Source organism: Cynoglossus semilaevis, chromosome 14 (genome assembly GCF_000523025.1).
Source record: "Cynoglossus semilaevis isolate Cse_v1.0 chromosome 14, Cse_v1.0, whole genome shotgun sequence".
NCBI lineage: Eukaryota > Metazoa > Chordata > Actinopteri > Pleuronectiformes > Cynoglossidae > Cynoglossus > Cynoglossus semilaevis.
This window is the reverse complement of record NC_024320.1, coordinates 8571939-8591578: the sequence shown is the minus strand read 5'-3', so window position 1 is coordinate 8591578 and position 19640 is coordinate 8571939. Positions and strand designations below refer to the sequence as shown.

General features: G+C 38.7%; 1 protein-coding gene across 2 annotated transcripts in view; it reads right to left on the bottom strand.

The window, feature by feature from the left end:
* Nucleotides 1–19640, bottom strand: part of LOC103389428 (beta-1,3-galactosyltransferase 1-like) — a 74173-nt gene that overhangs the window by 41518 nt on the left and 13015 nt on the right. Inside the window, exon 1 of one of the 2 annotated variants that reach the window (XM_017039085.2) lies at nt 969–1903. The exons of the other annotated variant lie outside the window; for it this stretch is intronic. The gene's annotated coding sequence lies outside the window, so the exon portion shown is untranslated. Of the gene's footprint in view, nt 1–968; nt 1904–19640 lie in introns of those variants that run through there. 2 annotated transcript variants of the gene reach the window in all.

Here is a 19640-nt window from a genome sequence, read left to right as displayed (position 1 = left end):
GGCAATTACTGAACTTTTTGAAGACGGGGCAGGGATGTTTGACAACCACCAACATAAAGGGAGTTCTAATAATTCAAATGATCTTTGATTTCAATATATTAACATCAAAGTCTTGTCTGGATAAGATGGAGCTTAATTTTCCCATCCGCAAATGATCTGCTCATTTAAACTGAAATTACTATCCACGTGTACACCCGAGTTGGCTATGCATTTTTTTATATTCTAAAAAGACAAAAGACCAAGGTTAGAAGTTGAGACATCAAGCAGTCTTAGAGAAGAATGCCTAAACTGGTTTGACTAAAAGTAGCATAAAATTGCAAATCAGAAAAAAGACCCAATAACAAAGTAAGCCGCAGGATAGTTGAACAGATGATTAAACATTAACTGTAACAGTGAAGTTTATCAACCCTGTGTTTGTTTGCTTCTATCAGATTTCTTACCAATTATGAAGGAATTTATCTGATTTTACAAGTCCTCCTGTATTTTCTGAGGTTTATCGTGATAAGGTGAAATTCACTGCAGTCTATTTTTCAGTGTGAAACAAATGTTTCCTCTGATTCCTCTGGCACTGCAGGACTTCTCTGACCTTTCAGACCTGGCTGACTCAATAGTTGTCAAATATTTATTAAATGATCTGGGGTTTAAGAAAGATAAATTCTTCATAATCCAAATCCTTGTCTGATCACTGTGTCTGTGCTAATGATATGGCGCCAAAACCATACCTGACATAAACAAAAACATGATCAGCCCTGATTGTCCAATCACTGTCAACACCAGAAGTGAAAAAATGTATTACTTATTACAGTCAAATCAGTTGCTGTGCACCCAACTGTCAAACGTAAAGCTTATGTAACAGTTCTGTATAATGTGTGTCTATTCAGATCAACATTGATCACGTTACTTGTTCAAATCCCAGCTGTTAAACTAACTACGGTAATGATACGTCTGAAAAAACAAAAGTTGTTTACCTGTTGTTAGCCTCTTCAAACTGGGCCTTCTTTGACTGGATGATGGTGTTCTAACACCAATGCTCCTCTTTGAAAACACAAATCCCCCTTTGAGGAGACTGACTAGAAAATGTTCATTCATTTTCTTCATTCTCCACACATGCTGGGTGTGCTTCACAGCAGCCCGCCATGCTGTGCACTACAGTATTTTTCTTACTGTGTCACTGCAGCTTCCATCAAGGTCACACTCAACTCGAACACCAGCTGGTTTCTCTGAAAATTATAATTCTCTGAAAAACACAAATCACACCGGCTATCAAAACAAAGCTGGAAAAAAATAACAGTTTTTGACTCTAGCCTTGACTCAAAATTAATCGTTCCATCTAACTGTGTTTTTTTTGTGCATTTTTAGAATTCACTCACATTAATCAAGAAAACAGCTGAAGAATCGGTTTGTTGATCTGTAAATCTGCAGTTGTGATTCAGAGACATTTCAAAAAAAAATAGCAACAGCTAATTATACTGCAGCTATGGTTTATACAGATCAAAAAACAGAGATTCTTCTACTGTTAGATCTTAAGTAGCGAAAACATTTTGGACAGGATAACAGATTATTGTTTTGTGTGACAACACTGAGTTTGTTGTTTTTCTCCCTAGTAAAGTCCCACATTAACCCACTGCACTTTTGCAAATGTCACCTTTCACTGTACACGGCTAATAATTACAGATGATGCTTTTATGTCATTTAATTATTGTTTTCTCAGTTATTTTGTTTTTTTTTGTTCCGATCTGGGATTTAAACTAGATTTACTAAAATGCAGAGTACATGAGTACAAGACAAGCTCTGAATGGAAATGACCTACATCCTGTTGAAGGTAATTAGGTACCTGCAGCAGACAAAGTGCTCATCTCCACTCAGAGTGGATCTAATTGGTCGACCTTTTCAATCCACTTGGGCCAATTAAATCCCTAATCAAGAGAGCCATTATAATCTAAGACCCTGTCAGTTAAATATGACCAGTGAACATTTGGTTCCACAAAGCAATGAATTACAAAAGAACAGACATTGTGGAATTTCTCTATTATCAAAATATGTTTTACTCAAATGGCCAACATATTTGTAGGCCTGCTAGAAGCCTTTGTGTTGCCAACTCAAAATCTGATTGGTTAAAGAAACAATCTCATCGCCTTTCATTTTAAGCTCCCAGCGCTTGAAATACTGATTCTGAAGACTTTAGGGCAGATTAATTTTACCTTGACAACACATGAAGCAGAAATATGTGGGTATATGTAACTGGAAGCAGGAGAAAAGCTGAGAAGATGAATACAAGATGACAACAGAACTAATACTAATAGTGTATTATGCCATGAATATTCATGATAAATACATTGAAAAATAAGTCACTGATTCTGATACTGTCATGGCCTTGACAGAATACCACTGATATATACAATACATATACATCCATTATTCAATGCCTGCCTTGCTGCGACATGTGAGCCCCTAAACATTTGTCCATTCATTTTTAGTATTTTCCAAGTTTTCCACCCTCTGAGCAAAACCTTTGACTGAACTCATTTATGTGTCATTGCATTAGTGTTATATCTTTTTACATTGAATGTAAATCATGGTTTACATCAAGGAAGAACGAGAAGAGTTTGTCTGTGAAACTCTGTAAAGCTCCTTACTTCACAATGCACACTTTACAACATCAAGCTGTAACTGAATAACGACAACCACAGTAGCATCAGGGGCTAACTCACTCCAGTCTTAAAGGGACAGTGTTCAATTAAAGCAGTGTGTGGGTGGGGGATAGGGGGCGCGGTGAGGGGCTTCCAGTGGAATATGAAATGACAGATAATAACTGAGAACCACTGGAATAAAGTAAACCTTAATACATACAAATAGCTCATTTGCAAAGGTCTTCAAACCCAGTTTTCCAAGAAGATGCTTTTGAGGAAAGTTAGGCTGTGCTTTGTGAGTTTATTATTATTTGCATGTTTTAGTTGACTTCTTAATGTTAAACTGACGTTGAACTAAGCTCCCTGTCTTCATCAGTGAAGGCAGCGTCCACTCTCTGACTCTACTCAAGACCTTCTCCGGTTTTCATTGAACTTCTCCAGTAGCAGCTCATCAATAGCACTGCCAACAGCGAGACTGAAAACTGTATTTGATAAAATGACGTGGCGTCGCTTGGTTGTATTGGTAAAACCTGATATAGTCACTGTCTGTTTCTTCAGAAGTCAAATTTCATCCTGAGATCTGATTATGAAAACACAGCTCTGCTAACCTGCAGTGAATAACAGGATTAAATCAAAGGAGGTGAACTACGGTTGAAACGCTTCCCCGAGGGTTGGACTGGATTGGCTGTTTCATCACCATCAGTCTAAGCAATAAAGAGAAATGCAGACAGATGATGTGTGAACCTATTTGTGATAGACATTTAATGTGAAAAATCAGACCGACCCTGCAGGGTGGAGCGAGAACCTCGTTGTTTGGGAGCAAACGCATCACAGCACTGAGGCTGTCGAGTGACTGAGGAAAATACATGTAAACAGTAGGAAATGATTCAACTCTTTCTGTGGATGAATTTCAATGGATTCTACACATATCTGGAAACTCTTCAACGCCAAGAAACAAACACACACACAACCTAACTAATATGTATAAGAAGTCTGAATTTAAAGCCCTGCACACAGCGACTGAAATACTGAGACTTCAAGGCCAAGGGCAAATCAACACTGCCAACAATGACGAAGTATGAGACACACTTTTCCCCCTAACAAAATAAACAAAATAAAATCTGCATTTAGCACTGCACATTGACATATCCATCGGCTCATCTTGCCAACTAGTTCTCTGTGAAATTTGTTTCAATGCCGTCGGACTGACGGATCAAGAATCTCTTAATAAATTTATGGGAAGTGACGACTTCCCCATGAATTGCCTTACGTCGAGGGCGTCACAAACTGAGGACATTGTTTAGCCATGTAGCTACATTAACTGTGAACTTTTAATAGTAGATTTAATAAACTTCAGTTTTTTGATGAGCTAACGTGTATTTATGTCTTTGGCTAATGTTTGTATGTTCATTATCTACATGGAACATCGTCGTTCTCCGTCCACAACCGTGCTGTAATGGAAACTACTTCACCTCCAGAATTCCCTAACAGCTGGTGTCTCTGTCACCACACAGTGAAAAAGGGTGACAGTGACAGAGTGTGGGAGGTTCAGTCTGACAGTAACAGTGTCATCCAGAGTCACTGATGTCAAATCCACTGTTTTCCTGCGCTGGCAGTGCTGCCAAAGGCTGACGTTTTAGAGCTGACTCAGCCTGGAAAACCTCAGTATGTGTGTCGTGGGTTGCCATTAAGTGGCAATGGTGGGTGTTGGCCAAGGCAGGATGCTGTCACTCACTTTTAACATCACAGAAATGAAGCTGGACTTCGTCCAAGCCTCAAGGGAGACACATAAGCCAGAAAAAGGAATCAACAATAGAAACCTTTGACTTTGTTTCTTCTTTCTCCTGTCTGCCAGTGGAGGCTCGGGAAAACCAGGATCCCAGGTCTATTTTAATTATGGAAACACATTTAGATATGTTTAGATATGTTAGCTTTGTTAGGTTTCACCTAGAGATTTTTCCAACAGCTTTGTTAGGTTTCACCTAGAGATTTCTGGATCTGATACTGAGAATCAATATCAGTTTGACATTGTTCAAAATTTCAGGGTCGAACATCTAAACAAAGACTATACAACTATAACCTGTCCAATACCTGAGCCCAAATGCTCAGTATTACCTAGCACCCCTAGATCTATCGTTATACCTTTGTGTTAAGGTCTGTCACGTTTTCAACTATTAAACAGTTGGAATCTGTTAAAAAAAAGTTTTTAACAATAATTAGTAACTCACTTACTAGACATTTCTTTGGGGCACATTTAAATTCCAGGTGAGCCCGAATGTGGTTGCAGCCCTAAGGATGAAAAACACTGACCTAATATCCTACTTAGCTAACTCACGCAAATGTGCTAACAGTCTACTACAGCCATGTGTAGTTATAATGTGGTAGTGAGACAAATGTAAACAAAGAAATTTAAAGACTAGTTTCACACACACACACAAAAAAACAGATTAATTAAAACTGATGTAGGAAAAAAAATGATCAACGACTACTGTGTTCTGTTTTCTAATGGGATTTGGTTTGAGAAACAGGATGTTTGTTTTTGAACTGGTGGCTTTAAAAGTGGAATAAGAGTGAGAGAGATGAAACAGGCTCCCACAGGAGGTGAGAGTGAAAAGTGTGAAGTGATGATAATTCTCTCCCTGGGACTCTGAAAAATTCTCTTCTCCACCTGTCAGGTCCATAAAAAGTGTCAACACAAGAGGAGATGCATGAAGAAGTGTGCGTTTCACTCAGGGGTCACCTCAGGACCATCTCTGACAGCACGAACGTAGAGCAGAGCAGTCGGAGCGGATCTGATAAAGTGCTGCTCTGTACAATCCTGAGATTCAGCTTGACAGGATTAGAATTAACAGGATTAGAGCAAACATTAATCCCTCTGTGATCAAAGCGTCATAAAACTACAAAGAAATCTGAAGACCATCACCCTCACAGCTACAAGAGCTGTTTTTTCCCCCAAAGTTCTGATTTCAAGGACAAAATTAGATTATGAGTCAAAATTCTATGAATCCAAGAAGAAAGAATTGAAGAATTTTCTCAGAAATTGAAAATCAATTAAAATAAAAAATAAAGTTGATCTGTTTGTAACTGAAATTCCTTAAAAATATAAAAATGTCCCTGTATCTGTATCAGAATTCTAACTTTAAACTGAAATTTATTCTTTTGGAATTTTCTTCAAAACTCTTACTTGAGCCTCAGAAACCCAACTTAAATCCAATAAATAACTTTTTTTAAATTTATTTCTCTCAGGGATTGTTCAATTTGGAATGAAAAACTTTTCTCAGAGTTTGTAAATTCTGACTTTGGCCCTAAATTCATAATTCAAAAGTTTGACTTTGTTTAGAACTCCATGTACTTTGTTCTCCATGTCAGAAGCATTAACCTCAGGTTTCAGAATTCTAACTAGAAGAAGAGAAAGAATTAAGAACGCTGCCTTAAACCCTTCAATTTTATAGGAACTGTAAATATTGATGAGGAGTTGAGCCCTTTTTTCTACAAACAGTCTCAAACTCTTTTCACTTTTCTTTTCTGGGCTTGATCTGAATTCCCCAACTGTGATATTATTCTCTATCACAACATTACATACCCCGATGTTCCTTAAGAGCACTGACATTAATCTTATTTTACTTTGTTGAGAGACTACTAATGTGAAAATCCAATTCCAGAATCCTGGTTTCAATGTCTCCATAACTGATCATAATCATGAAACACTGCGTTTTCTTAAGTTTTGAATCTTTGTGTGACTGTAATCCCCCACAGAATGAATGAAGATTTAGAAGGATAAAGATTAGAGTAAAATCACACACAAAAAGATGTGTGTTTGTGTGTGTGTTAGTGTGTGGGGGAGTGTGTGTATGTAAAACCATTCATGCCAGTCCTCTAAACAAAAGAAACCAACCAAAACAGAACAAAGAAAAAACCAACTAATTAGCTCACGTGGAGAACTAACGCGTACAAATGGAAAAAATAGAGCTGTTATTTTTCCATTAGAGAAATGGACAGAAAATCTTATACAACTCTACTGTTAATTATTTCTTTTCACTCATACTGAAGTCAATAAGTCCTCTTAACCTGCTCGTAGACTGTCAGTCCATTATGTCAAACAGGGATCCTTTATTAAAATTAATTAGTGTTAAATATAGGTTTCCTACTGACAAGAAATGACTTAACAGAAGAAAAGAATTCTGTAAAAAAAAAAAAAATACAGTCCATCTGATTCGATACCTAAGCCCAACTGCTCAACCTATCTATATATATACCTATATATCTATAGTATGGACCATCCCTCTTTCAGCAGTGGTGGATTAGTGGTTAAGGAAGCGGACTTGACTCTGGAAGGTTTCAGGTTTGAGTCCACCAGCTGCCAAGTTACCACTGAGGTGCTCTGATCATGGCACCGTCCCCACACACTGATCCCTGGTCCTTAAAGCTGCCCACTGTTCACTTTGGTGATGGGTCAAAAGAAGAGGTCACATTTGGTTGTGTGCAGTGGTGAGCTGTGTCACAATGACAAGGAGTTCACTTTCCTTTCCTTCGCTTTTGTTGTCTAGAATTTTCAGTCAGGTCAAATGTGGTTGTGTTTGGTCAATATGAATAAAGTTGACTAGAATCGTATAAAACAGAATGGTTCATAAAGTGATGAACTCGTTTGCAGCTTGACAACCAGGTCTGTCTTACACCACATTCCAAAGGAAAAATCAACAGTTAAAGTTTCTATGAATAGTTGTTAATCAAAATGGCTGCCTTTATAGGTTCACTTCTTCACAGGTTTAACATACATTTCATACCTCCAATGAAATCTATTTTCTGTTGGAATTAGTTTTCAAACAACATGTTATAGTGGTGCTTTGGCCCAGAGGCAATGTCTCTGTCATTGGTGTGGAACCCCAGGGTTCACCTCCTGGGTTAGAGTGAATCCAGGTTAGGGCGGTTGGTACCTTCCAGTGGACTCACCACCTGCAGGAAGGTTTGGGGGGGTTGGTACGATGCAATGTGATTTGGGTGGAGGTCAAATAATAGATAAGCGGATGAAAATGGATGAATGGACAACATCTTATATCAATACATTTATGAAGAAAGTCTCGAAAGACCTTGTTGTTTGAAAAATAATTAGTGATGAGATGAGGAAGAGCATCTGTCAAATGACAGAGCAGAAAAAAGGAAGACTAAAAAAACAACTTAGATCTGTATGAAGTACCAGCCACACCTCACACAGGTGAAGGGGAATCTGAGTTCCAGTAAAAGGCTGATGGGACCATATTCCCTCTGTGGAGTGATGTTCCCGAAGCTGTCAGCTGTGAACGGGGTGTTACAACATTACCAGGAGGTTCTGGTCTCCAGGTGGTTGATTCTGCCGCTGGGGTTTAAGGAGGGGGGAGGGAGAAACACACACACACAAACATCAAACTGACACTCTACACTATCTGAGTGAGAGTGATTACCGTTCATTTTCTTTATGCCTCTCTGACTGTAAACAGCAACTGATAAAATACCTGAATAAATCACCAGTGTGTCGTCCGCGCTCGTCTACTGTGGAGCTGAACTCTTTCGTCAGCTCTGATCATTTACATTAACGCTGCTTCATCTCCACTCAGCTGACATTCTTCTCACACGAGGTCTACCGGGTGACACTGTGCTGTTACCATTATGACTGCTTTAGGGGGAAAAAAAACTGGACTACAAACTACAAAAAGAAAGAACAAAAGAAAAGAAAGAAAAAATGAGGAGGAACCAGGCCATATTCACCAGTCTTTTACCCATTCACACTACTTATACTGTCCACGTCTTCTCTCTGCACATTGAGCCACACACACTCTCATAAGGAAACTGACCTAGACTGCAGGCAGGCCAGTTAGGTTAAGTCATGCGTTTGTCATTTGTGAAGAATGAAACAATTGAAAACCTGTCTGGGAAGCAACTAAATTCACCACAAAATACTCAAGATGAAAAAAAAGTATTTTCTCTCTACTACCACCAGGAAAAAGGTACAGGAGTCTCCATGGGAATTACAAATGCCCCCCCCCCCCCCCACCCTCTGCCATGCCTCCCTCCACCAAACACAGAAAATGTTCACACAGTGTTAACTGTCTCTGGACTTTGTTAAAACACTGACTGTACAGTATAACTATCAGTTTATTATTTTAATGTGTTATTTATACCTGCCTTTTTTACTTTTTAAAGGGAGAACACTTTTTCCTTTTTTTTCTCATGTACACCAGTGTGCATATACAAAACACAATAAAGGAAAGCTTTAATCCTGTATTCGCTGAAATAAAATCCTTCCGTTGTGTCTGCGCAGGAGAAAGTGTCTCCTGATACACCACACAGCACGCATAAACAATGAGTAACATGTTTCTTGTAGCTGTACTATACTACAGTGGCAAGTTGACATCTGTGAGGAAAAATCCAAAGGTTTCTGCAGAACAAACGATCTAAACTTTAGGAGTTTGCAAAAGCATTGTAAGTACTGTAAGCTAGTAGGACCAGGTCAAGCTAGGTGCCCCCGGTACACACAGACCAAGTCAAGCTAGGTGCCCCCGGTACACACAAACAGTAACAAACCTTATACACTCTTGATAAAACATGTGTTTGATCTCCATCATTTGTGGAGAGAGCATACTGGATTCAAGCAGGTGCAGTAGCTAAAGCTAGTTAGGTTTCACAGTGAACTGAGCTACATTTGGGTGTTTGAAAAATGCTGCAAACCTTTACGGGCTTCTCCACCAAACTCATTAAACCTTCGAAACAGTTCTCATATTTTGATTCCCCTGAAATGCCATCAAGGAGTCCAACAGACATTTCCACTTGGACATCTTGCTCCATTAGACATTTCGAGGACAGTACTGACAGCAAACATGCTGTAAAATATTCCTGCACAACCAGAGCTCTGGAGTAACCTCTGTAATAATAATAATAAAAATAATAATAATAACATTTTATTTTACAGAGACTTAAGAACCCTTAAGGTCACTATACAGAGAGAATAAAATATATTATAACAAAATAGTATATAAAATAAGTTGGATTACGTAAAAAGTAATACTGAGACATACAGAAAACAGTCGACCTGAAATGGGTGACGCAGTTAAGCGTTCTGGATGTGAGGTGGGAAAGCTGAGGGCTCCGGCCATCCATGGTAATCAGTGTACAGTATACAGACGGGTTAGGGTTACTGTGGAGGAGGGTGACAAGTTACCCAAGGGCCTTTGACGCAGAATGTTGTGAGAAGCTGGTGGAGTAAATTCATGATAGGAGTCATGTGACTAAGTGACGTTTGCGACTCCAAACAGCAGTGTGTTACAGTAGTGAAGGCGGAATGTGTCCAGTGTGTGAACAAGGGTAGGAGCACTGTTGGGTGAGAGTGGGGTATGGAGGCGGGAGATGCTGCGGAGGTGGAAAAAAGTCGAGCGGGTGACATTTATGTGTGGCTGGAGTGAGAGAGTGCTGTTAAGTCCTTGATTTGGAATTCATTACTGACTAGAACCAGACTTTAGCTTCAAACTCTGCATCTAAATGGAAGTGAAAATGAATTATTGTCGCTGATGCACAGCACACCGCTGCAATCAAATTTGTCCTTCGCCTTTAACCCATCACTTTAGTCAGCAGAGGGCAGCTCAAGCAGGGCACCCGGGGGAGCAGTGTGTGGGGACGGTGCGATGCTCAGTGCACTTCAGTGGAACCTGGTGGCTGGTGGATTGGAACCTGCACCCCCACAAACAGCTGACGAGCCATTAAAGTGTGAACTGCAACAGCGCCCCCTCCCTGGCAGAGCTACAGCTTGTGATTTATTATCTTGCTCAGCTCCTAACTGTACCCAGTGGCAGCCGTGCTGAGGCCTCCCCAGAGGCTCATTGCAATAAAATGAACTGCTGTTGTTTTTCACGCAGAACCGTACAAATTGCCTCATCAAAGCCGCAACATGGGTCCTTTAACTCAATACATTAATCAGTAGAAGAGGTGTCACTGCCACAAAAGTCCTTTTACATTTTTCCAGTTATGAGAGGAACATTAATCTAACAAGTGTTGTTGTTTCCAGGTTATCCTGGGAAATGAAGACAAAACGTTGCTGTCGCGGTCGTACACAGATTTACTTCCTGCTACTGAGAGACGGACGATAACGCTCTACTTGTGTTGATCCCTAAGCCAAATGCCAAAGACAAAGCTGGAGTTAGATAGATCATATTACACCAGCCTTTGTTCTACATGACATTCTGTGATGGAAAACCTGCAGCCAGTGTCACCTTAAATTTGGATCAGATCCAATAAAGAACCAGGCGATTTGGTTAATAAATGAGAAGCGCTGTGGCCTGAATTCTAATGGCCGTTTTAACCTTTTCTAACAAAGTACCACTGACATTGACTTTTCAGACCAAAGTGGGAGAAAGAGGCTCTGGGTAATTTTCCCTTTTAGCAAAATGATCTTTGAATCATTTTTTTCTCCCCAGAGTGACAAAGATTTTACAGCTATAATTGGCATAAGAGTTGTTAAGACAAGACACTTGAATTCATCAAAGAAGATCACTTAACCCTGGCTACGTGTCTTGGAGTCTTCACTCTCAGATTGGCCAGAAATCAATCTGCTGTTCAGGGAGAGTGGGACTTGGACCACAGCTGGGGCAGAAAGCCCAGGTCTGAAATTAGCAGAGAGTCAGAGGCAAAGAGCCATTGAAATGTCTCCATTTAACTTCCACCTCACCAAAGGCAGTTCAACTGTCTCCACAGCATACACCTCTGATCACTGATATAATCACCTTGAACCCATCAATCATTCTGATCGCACACTTCATCACTAACTCTTTGTCCTCATGATTATTCTACACTAATTTCAACCCCAATTCTCTCATAAAAAGCCTTAGATTCACAAGGGTTAGGGTTAAAAAACAACATTAAAGCAGTTGGGTTAATGGTTTACTCTGCATTTCTGCACGTCTTTTTTTTTTTTTCCAGCTAATCAAGTTGTAGCACACTGTTGTTGTCTGAAACACTGTTATCCTCCTTGATCCTCGCTGATTTTCCAGCAGCGTCGGCAGATAGAGGGGAGTCAATAGTAGCCTTTTTTGGAAGACAAGACTCACTCTATGGGCCACAAGTGTAGCACAGCAATTATGAGGCGTGGATGGCAATCAAGTCTGTACATAAATATTCATATTAAAAGAGTGTGTGGGCTCAGTGTGTCCTCGCAGTTTATATTTAGCTGAAGTCCAGAGAAACATTCTTGGTACTACAAATTCTACTGAGGCAGTTTTAGTTTGAAACAAAAAGGGCTTTCTTTTCTCTTCTTTTACACAACTGAAAAGTTATAGCTGTCCAGTCTATGTAAAATTCCAAAACAGGTGAAACAGGTGAAAGGTGACTTCCAAATAGAGGTATAAAAAAATTGGACTTTAAACTACAGTGTCTGTGAATGCATCAGACAGTCAAAGTAATGATCTACAACAGAAAAAAACGAGTTGAACCTCAGCATCCAACCAAGAACAGAGATATGTTGTGAATATGAATGGCATAAAGGTAGGGGGCAGTGACGAGATAATATCACACTTTACTAATGCCGACAGTCCTAACAAAAGACGACAAAAAATGTCTAAAAGTCTTAAAAAAAGACTAAACTAAAGTAAACTAAACTTTACATATTAAGCAAATTTAAAAAAAATAAGGTATCGGTATTGATATCGGTACTGGCAGATACTCAAGTTGCAGTATTGGTATCGGGCATTGTATCAAGCCATCCCCAGGTCCTTGTTTCTTCAGACACCCAATCAACAGCCAAGTTCCAAACAGGCCATTTCTGTGCCTTGACCCCAAATAGATAATGAGCTCCGCCCACCTCTTTGGCAGGAGCGAGTCTTGAGGACAGCATCACATCCCCATAGCAACAGTTGAATGGTGATAGAGAAATGGCTGCTGGAAAACAAATGACTGTCCAATCATGTAACAGCCAAATTCAGACCCAAAACAAAAGCTCCAGAACAAAATTCAGAACGTGCTGGATTTTGCTGTGATTAGAAGAACAATTTACCACACCTACTTTAGACAGTGCACTTACAACGCCCGGTTACATCAAACAGTCTTCGTTTAACGCTGACTAAACCTAGGCTGACACTGAATGACGTTAAATCGTATGAACCTGTGTGCCAATGAACCGGTTGCCATAATTACACTAATTCAAAGTGACATCCAGCACTTTATATCAACAGTATAGTGAAATATGAGAAGCTCAGCCAACAACAACACTGCAGCTGTGCTTAGTTTTTGGGACGGATATAATAGTAGTTCTGCAGTCACGTATGTCATGTGAGAAAATGGTGGTCCTCACACAGGTAGGTAAGGTAAGGTAAGGTAGTATGGGTGGAGCTACACTGGAGGGAGGGGGGTTACAATCACCTGCCATGTGATTCCATTCATTATGAGACACATTTCTAGATTCTATCACTTGCACAAATCTGTCACTTGCACAAATCTGTTTGCATAATACAGTAAGTCCTCTCCAGTGTGTACAGATGACCCCCTGATTTACTTCACTGTATTTCCCTCCTCTGCCTGTCCATGATGATGGTAGCAACTTTATTTAGAGACTCTTCTTATCGAAACACCAAATTCCCACAACAAGGTGACTTCAGGGGAAATTGTCAAAGTGAGTGATTCTGACACTGGAGGCGGAAGGAAAAGGCCAATGTTTGACAGACAGCAACACAGTGAGAAACATAAGTATCAGCTGCATTGAGCTGGGACTTTGTACTGAGTCGACGGACAACAGTAATGTCTGTTATGAAGGACACAGACCAGAGATTAAAGTCACTAATCTGCTCTGACAAGTACACAGTCATGGATTATTGAAGAGCCAGCGTTTAATCCAAAAGTACACAGAGAAGAGTCCAGGCCTTTGTAACAACTCAGTGTCAGGAAACAAACAAATACAAGAAACAAGCTAACACAAGTAGTTGTTAATCCAGGGGATTTGGATCTTTTTACAGGAACTTGTAGTTTGCTAAAGTTGGTCTATCCAAGGACTTGTTATCGACTTACTTAACAGCTACCTTAAGAGTAATAAATACTACATTGACAGATAAACAATTAGCTATTTTCTCTCGTCGTTCAGGTAAATCTGATAGCTTGTTTCACTTGTTGCATTTTTGTAATTTATTTGATGATATAATATATAATAATATGATTATTTGTAAGATAATTCTTCAGCTCTTTTGTGACAATTTTTTTTGTCAAGGTATCTTTTGCTATGTAAGACATCGGTTTTAAATTTCGACAGGTCAGTGTCTTACAAAGGTTTCATAAAATCATCATCAACTTAAAATGAATATTCCAGGCTGTGTTCAACCTACTTTACATAAAGTTTTTTTTTCACTTTGTCAATCATCTCTCTTCACCTAAAGCAGTATTTGTTTATAGTACATGTGGTATTTAAAACACATATGAAACGCGCTGAAGCATGGCAGTATTGATTAAAAGGAAATTAATTCTCTATCGGACCAACACAGCTTAGCTAAATGTCACTAATGACAATTTACCTTTCACTTTTAACGAACAAAAAACATTCTTATTGATGTATAGATTTTTTTAAAGCAACACTTAAAGGAAACTTTCAAAACCTGCAAAATATTACATCATTAACATAATACAACATAAGAAAAGATTATTACAAATTTTCATTATTGAGATATATAACCCATTTACGCACTTTTTTTACTTAGCTCCATGATAACTGACATTCTAATTTGGAGAACTGTCAATCAATCCTTAAATCTTTAAATTCAGAGTTTAGAAAAAATATTTTTTTTAAATACATCACAATAAGTAAAGTAAAAAGTCAGAATAATATAATATTAAACACTCTATAGAAAGCTATAGCGGTACTATTGTAGCAAAAGCCAGCTAATGAGTTTACTTCTAAATAGCTTTGTGCATTTAATGCCGTACAATGGTAATGTAATAATGAACAATGCACCTGTTGGATTTAAACATGGCAGTAGATGAATGCATGGCTACATTGACTTTATAGCATTATGTGCTATATTGATGAGTGTTTTGCTGTCAGCTTTACTATGAAGTGAGCTAAATTACATGGGTCAAATAACCTAACCAGACCACCCTCCTGTGTGTGTGTTTTGATGTGTGATCCATATTTGAAAATTGAAACAAAAACAATACATTTGTAAATTTGTCTGGGATTTTCACTGGAACACACTGGAGCACTTTAAACAGAATATTACAGCATTTTACTTCCTGCAAACAAATCCCCAAGAGACTCCCTTGTGGGCATCTGCAGTACACTAGAAACCAAGGGAGTAGGCCATAGAAACCATATCTCTACAGTATACAGAGGCAGCCTTCGTAAACATAAACCAGCTATTCCTGAGACTTTTTGATCTAAAAGATCTAAAGGGTAAACAATAAACTATTCCTTTATCAACACCACAGCAGAGACCCTTCAGACCACTTCTCTAAATACGTCATTTTTCACTGCAAACAATAAAATGATTGGACGAGGCTCCAGTCATTATTAATGTCCTAATAAACAATAAAAACGAGGCTCCAGTCATTATTAATGTCCTATTCTTCTGCAGTAATATTTTACTATGACACTGGATGATGATATCCTGGAACAGGGATCCTGCCGCTCCATCTTTGACCTCTAGACACATGTAACAATCACTTCTCTGTGTGGTGCAATCTGTCCTTTTCACCTCTATACAATAATCTCCAGTTCTTATTTGTCCCTCATCTCACAGGCAGGTAAATGACCACGCAATGTCTCAGCTGAAACTCATGTTCAGGCAGTGCTTAGCACTTAGCACAGAGTATTTATATATACAGTATTATTACTGTCAAAAAGGAAGCTGTGGAACAGTTTACACTTAGATGAAAACAGGGAATTGGGAGATTTTTCAATGTATCAAAGACATAATTGCAGATCAGAATGGGAAAAAAATCAATAGATAAAAAAAAGTCAAACCTGTGTCATGAGGAGAGGACCACATTCTAGCAACACTGCAGTAACTGATCCCATTTGCTACAGTCGGTGCTTGACAAAGTTAGTCTTTATCTCTGAACACAAGTCCTTTTTGAAATTGAAGAAAAGACAGAGAGCAGATAAGAAGCAGAGGTGAGAGCATAGATTCACTGCACAGGACGCGCTGCAAAGACAGATGGGATTTATGGCGTAGCCAGGCGGCTCACACACCGAGGCTAGGGGAGCTTTGTATTCCTGCTTGTGTTTCAGTAGAATAAAAATAACTACATATTCATGGAAACAGCAGATTTGAGCCGAGTTTGTTGATTTATTGGTCTGATTTCACACAAGAAGTAAATTTAGAATCATGTTAGTGATCATAGGATCTATACACAGGTGTGGACCTTCTAATGCCAATCATATTTTTGGAGAACCTGCTAAAACACTTCTTTTGTTTAATGTTTTGTGCGGCCTTAATTATGAGGGCCATCATTTAGCAGAAGAAGAATGATCACTTTTGAATTGTCCCTTTATCAGGGTTCACCACATAGCAGTCTGCGTTGAGATTTTAATGTTTATTTTTGGGTCGTCTCACATCATGTTTCCCAGGATTTTACAAATAATGTCTGTTGATTCGGGTCGCGAAGGTTTGTGACCTTTAAAATATGGGCCCCCAGAAAAAGTTTGAGAAACACTGTTTTAGACCTTCCTGACATGACACAACTTAGAACATGAGGACGACTGTGTATTGCACTCATTAATTAAATATATATATGTTTATATTTGAGCTCTAAAAACAAACGGGGAAATAACCAAAAATATATCTTCAGATATTTTCATGAAAAGCAAATACTTAACTTTCAAATTCCCTTTTTTTTTTACTGATATAAAAGTTGTTTTTTTTTTACTCAAAGCCATCTGCTGTAGAAATGCTTCACATATTTTTACGCATTACATCAAAAGGCAGACTTTTGCAGTTTTATACCATCACAGGCAGAAAACGACCCATTTTGTTGTTAATCGACCAAATGTTTTTAATTTCTTCAGACCGGCAAAGCATCCAGTTCAAAAATGGACTGGTGAATACCAGCTGTCAGGTAATAACGGAGAGAGAGAGGCCATACACCATTCAGTCATGACGTTATGGCCACCTGCCCCTCTACTGCTGCAAAAACAGTCCCGACACCTCAAGACATGGACTCTACTAGATGTCCAGGAATCATCAAACCATCATGATCGTTTTATATCACAGATGGTGGAGATAAAACATACAAAGGGAAAATTCTTGAGAATCTTAAGCAATTTTGTGGCAAATGTCTTCTACTGTGTGAGTTTGGGTTCCCATAAAAGACATGAATCAGATACAACCCGATACTCAGGATCGGTATCGGTTTGATATTGGTCAAAATTTCAGAATCAAACACTGATAAAAAAAACAAGTACAGCCCGTTTGATACCTAAGCTCAACTGCTCAACTCAACTTTACACGACATGCTGTTAACAGTGACACTATCATTTCCCCAATGTCAGTCAGTGGCATGCTGGTGTAGAAAAGGTGGTATCGCATTGATATCAGTATCGGCAGATTCTCCAAGTTACAGTCTGACATAAAAAAGTTGTATTGAGCCATCCCTGATCTATTATTGTTTTCATGACTCCAAAGATCTGAATTCTGTTATAATATTTTATTTTCCTGTCATGCTGCTGCTGCCTCTGTTGCTGCTGCTGATGCTGCTGTTGCTGCAGCTGGGGTAAATGCTCCACGTGTTATTGGATTGCTAATCTCTTCCTGTGAGACCTTTTCAGCCTGCCAGACAGATAAAGCTAGGAAAGGCAATAAAGCCTCTACGGAGAGCAGCTGAGGATCAAACTTGTGAGAAGGAAGGGTGAGGAAGATGGAGGTGGGAGGATGAGAAAGTGAGGTGAACATAACACAGCTGAGCTTGGCAAAGAATGGCTGTTTGTCTTTCCTGGAACACACCCACAGTTTGATTTTTCTTGTTTATTTGAAGCACAGCGGAGGTTTTACTCTTCATCAAGGTGGAGTTCAGGGGGACTGAGAAGAAGGGGAGTAAAATCTGTGACCATCAGTTATAGCAATTATTGTACGGCTAATATGTTCAAAGAAACCAGGAGGCTAGCTCCTTTTAGCTATTCCTTTTTGTATAGTAATTTTGTCATTGCGTATAATGTTGTCTAATGCCAATATGCATTCGTTTTTTTTTACTGTAGTTAGCCTATTTCCTAGCTTTTGTGTAATTAGCTTAATCTTTGTATACTAAAATTTTAAACTAAAAAACTCAGACATCTGAAAGACATTCTTTGAGTTTTTGGTTTTTAATCTAAGCTTCTAGTGTTGGTTCCTAATTTCTAATTTTGTTAGTTATTACTACCTACAGATATATACAAATGGCTATTTGGCTAAAAATATGGTAACATTTAGCTTCTATGATCTATTGATGACTAACATCAGGCTAATTTTTTTGCCTTATTTTGTCATTCTTTTCCAATGATTTTTTATCCCTGTTAATTATACATTTTTGTAGTTGAACTATTATAACTATTGGTCATTTCCTGTTATTTGTTTTTCTTTCTTTCTTTTTATTTTGTATTCCTATTTTACCTTTTGCTGTTTTTGGTTAAATAATATATATTTCAGCATGGAAAATCTAGGTCTATCATCTATCATCACTCATTTTTAGCAGAAAAATATATACTTGCTTAAATAATGCCTATTATTTAAATAGTTCAGAGGTTTCAAAGACATTTTGATTTGTCCACAGCCCTGTGAGTTTCTGAATGTAAAGCCGATACTGCAAAAGCTCCACTGCTGTGAGAAATGTCATTTAAGGGTCAGCTTATTTAGAGAGTCAGCAACAAATTTTCCAGTGCTGAAAAAGGTCAACAGGTATCGATAACACTGCATTTCTCTCAGGCAAGATGGATGACAGCAGAGATAAATCAGTGAAAAATGATCTGATTATGGAGATTAACCCTCCAGGCAAAATCACGGAAACAGTTCCGCTCAGGACATTATGGTTCTTCCGATGGACAGTTTTTATTACACATCTGTGTGGAACCTTTGTGCAGGTGCAGCTGTGAAACACTTTATCAGGGTAGTTTCTGCTAAAAAGCTAATTTATTGATGACATATGAAAGCAGAGATTTGGCTGCTTTTAACACAGAACTAAAGATTATCACAGTCCTTTCCATTATGTTTTTTCTGTCACTGTCAAATATGTCTTTAACTGCCTTTCCAACTGATGTAATTTGTTTTCTATGAGTAAAATTAAAAATGTTTTCCAGTCAGAAGAATTACGATTGCGATCACATCCTTTCAGGTTATTAAAGGATAAACACTCCAGTTAAATAATTAAAATCATAAAAGACAGGCAAGTGACCCTGTAGACCCAGGCAGTACTGCAACACAAAAGAACAAACAAGGCTGAGGGTGTTAGCAAGGTAAGCTAGGACTGGCCTTGGAAATAGCAAACAAGCATAACAAAATATTCACGGCAATGACACCACACAGAGCAGATGTGCATGTGTAGTGGGGACCAACTGAATATTGACGGCGACTGTGGAGGAAGTAAAACCCAGAGAGTCTAGAGCTGATCAAATATGAAACGTCATATAGGAAGTTTAATCAGCCACGCTGTGAAAAATGTATGGACTTTAACATATTAGAGAAGGTCGAAGCAGGCATCAGCCCCGGCCCCATTCCATTACCCTTCCTCTGAAGGTAACAAAATGTGACAGATGATATAAAAGTAATCTAAGGAGGCAGTCATGCTGCACAGCATGTGGGCTGCTGATGTCGAGACAAGGTTCACATTTCAGGCCAAAAGAAGGTAGAGACTGTTGTTTTCATATACAGTGGACCCTCGAGATATGAGGGTTCCACAACAGCAGTAGTGTCTCGATCCGCTCGTACCTTGATTTTTATCTCTAATTGTACTGGTATTGTTGTCAAAAACATAGCAAGTTCTAATGATGGGTTCTTACTGGAGAGATGACAAAAGTACAATGTTTATACTGACACCAAAATTAAA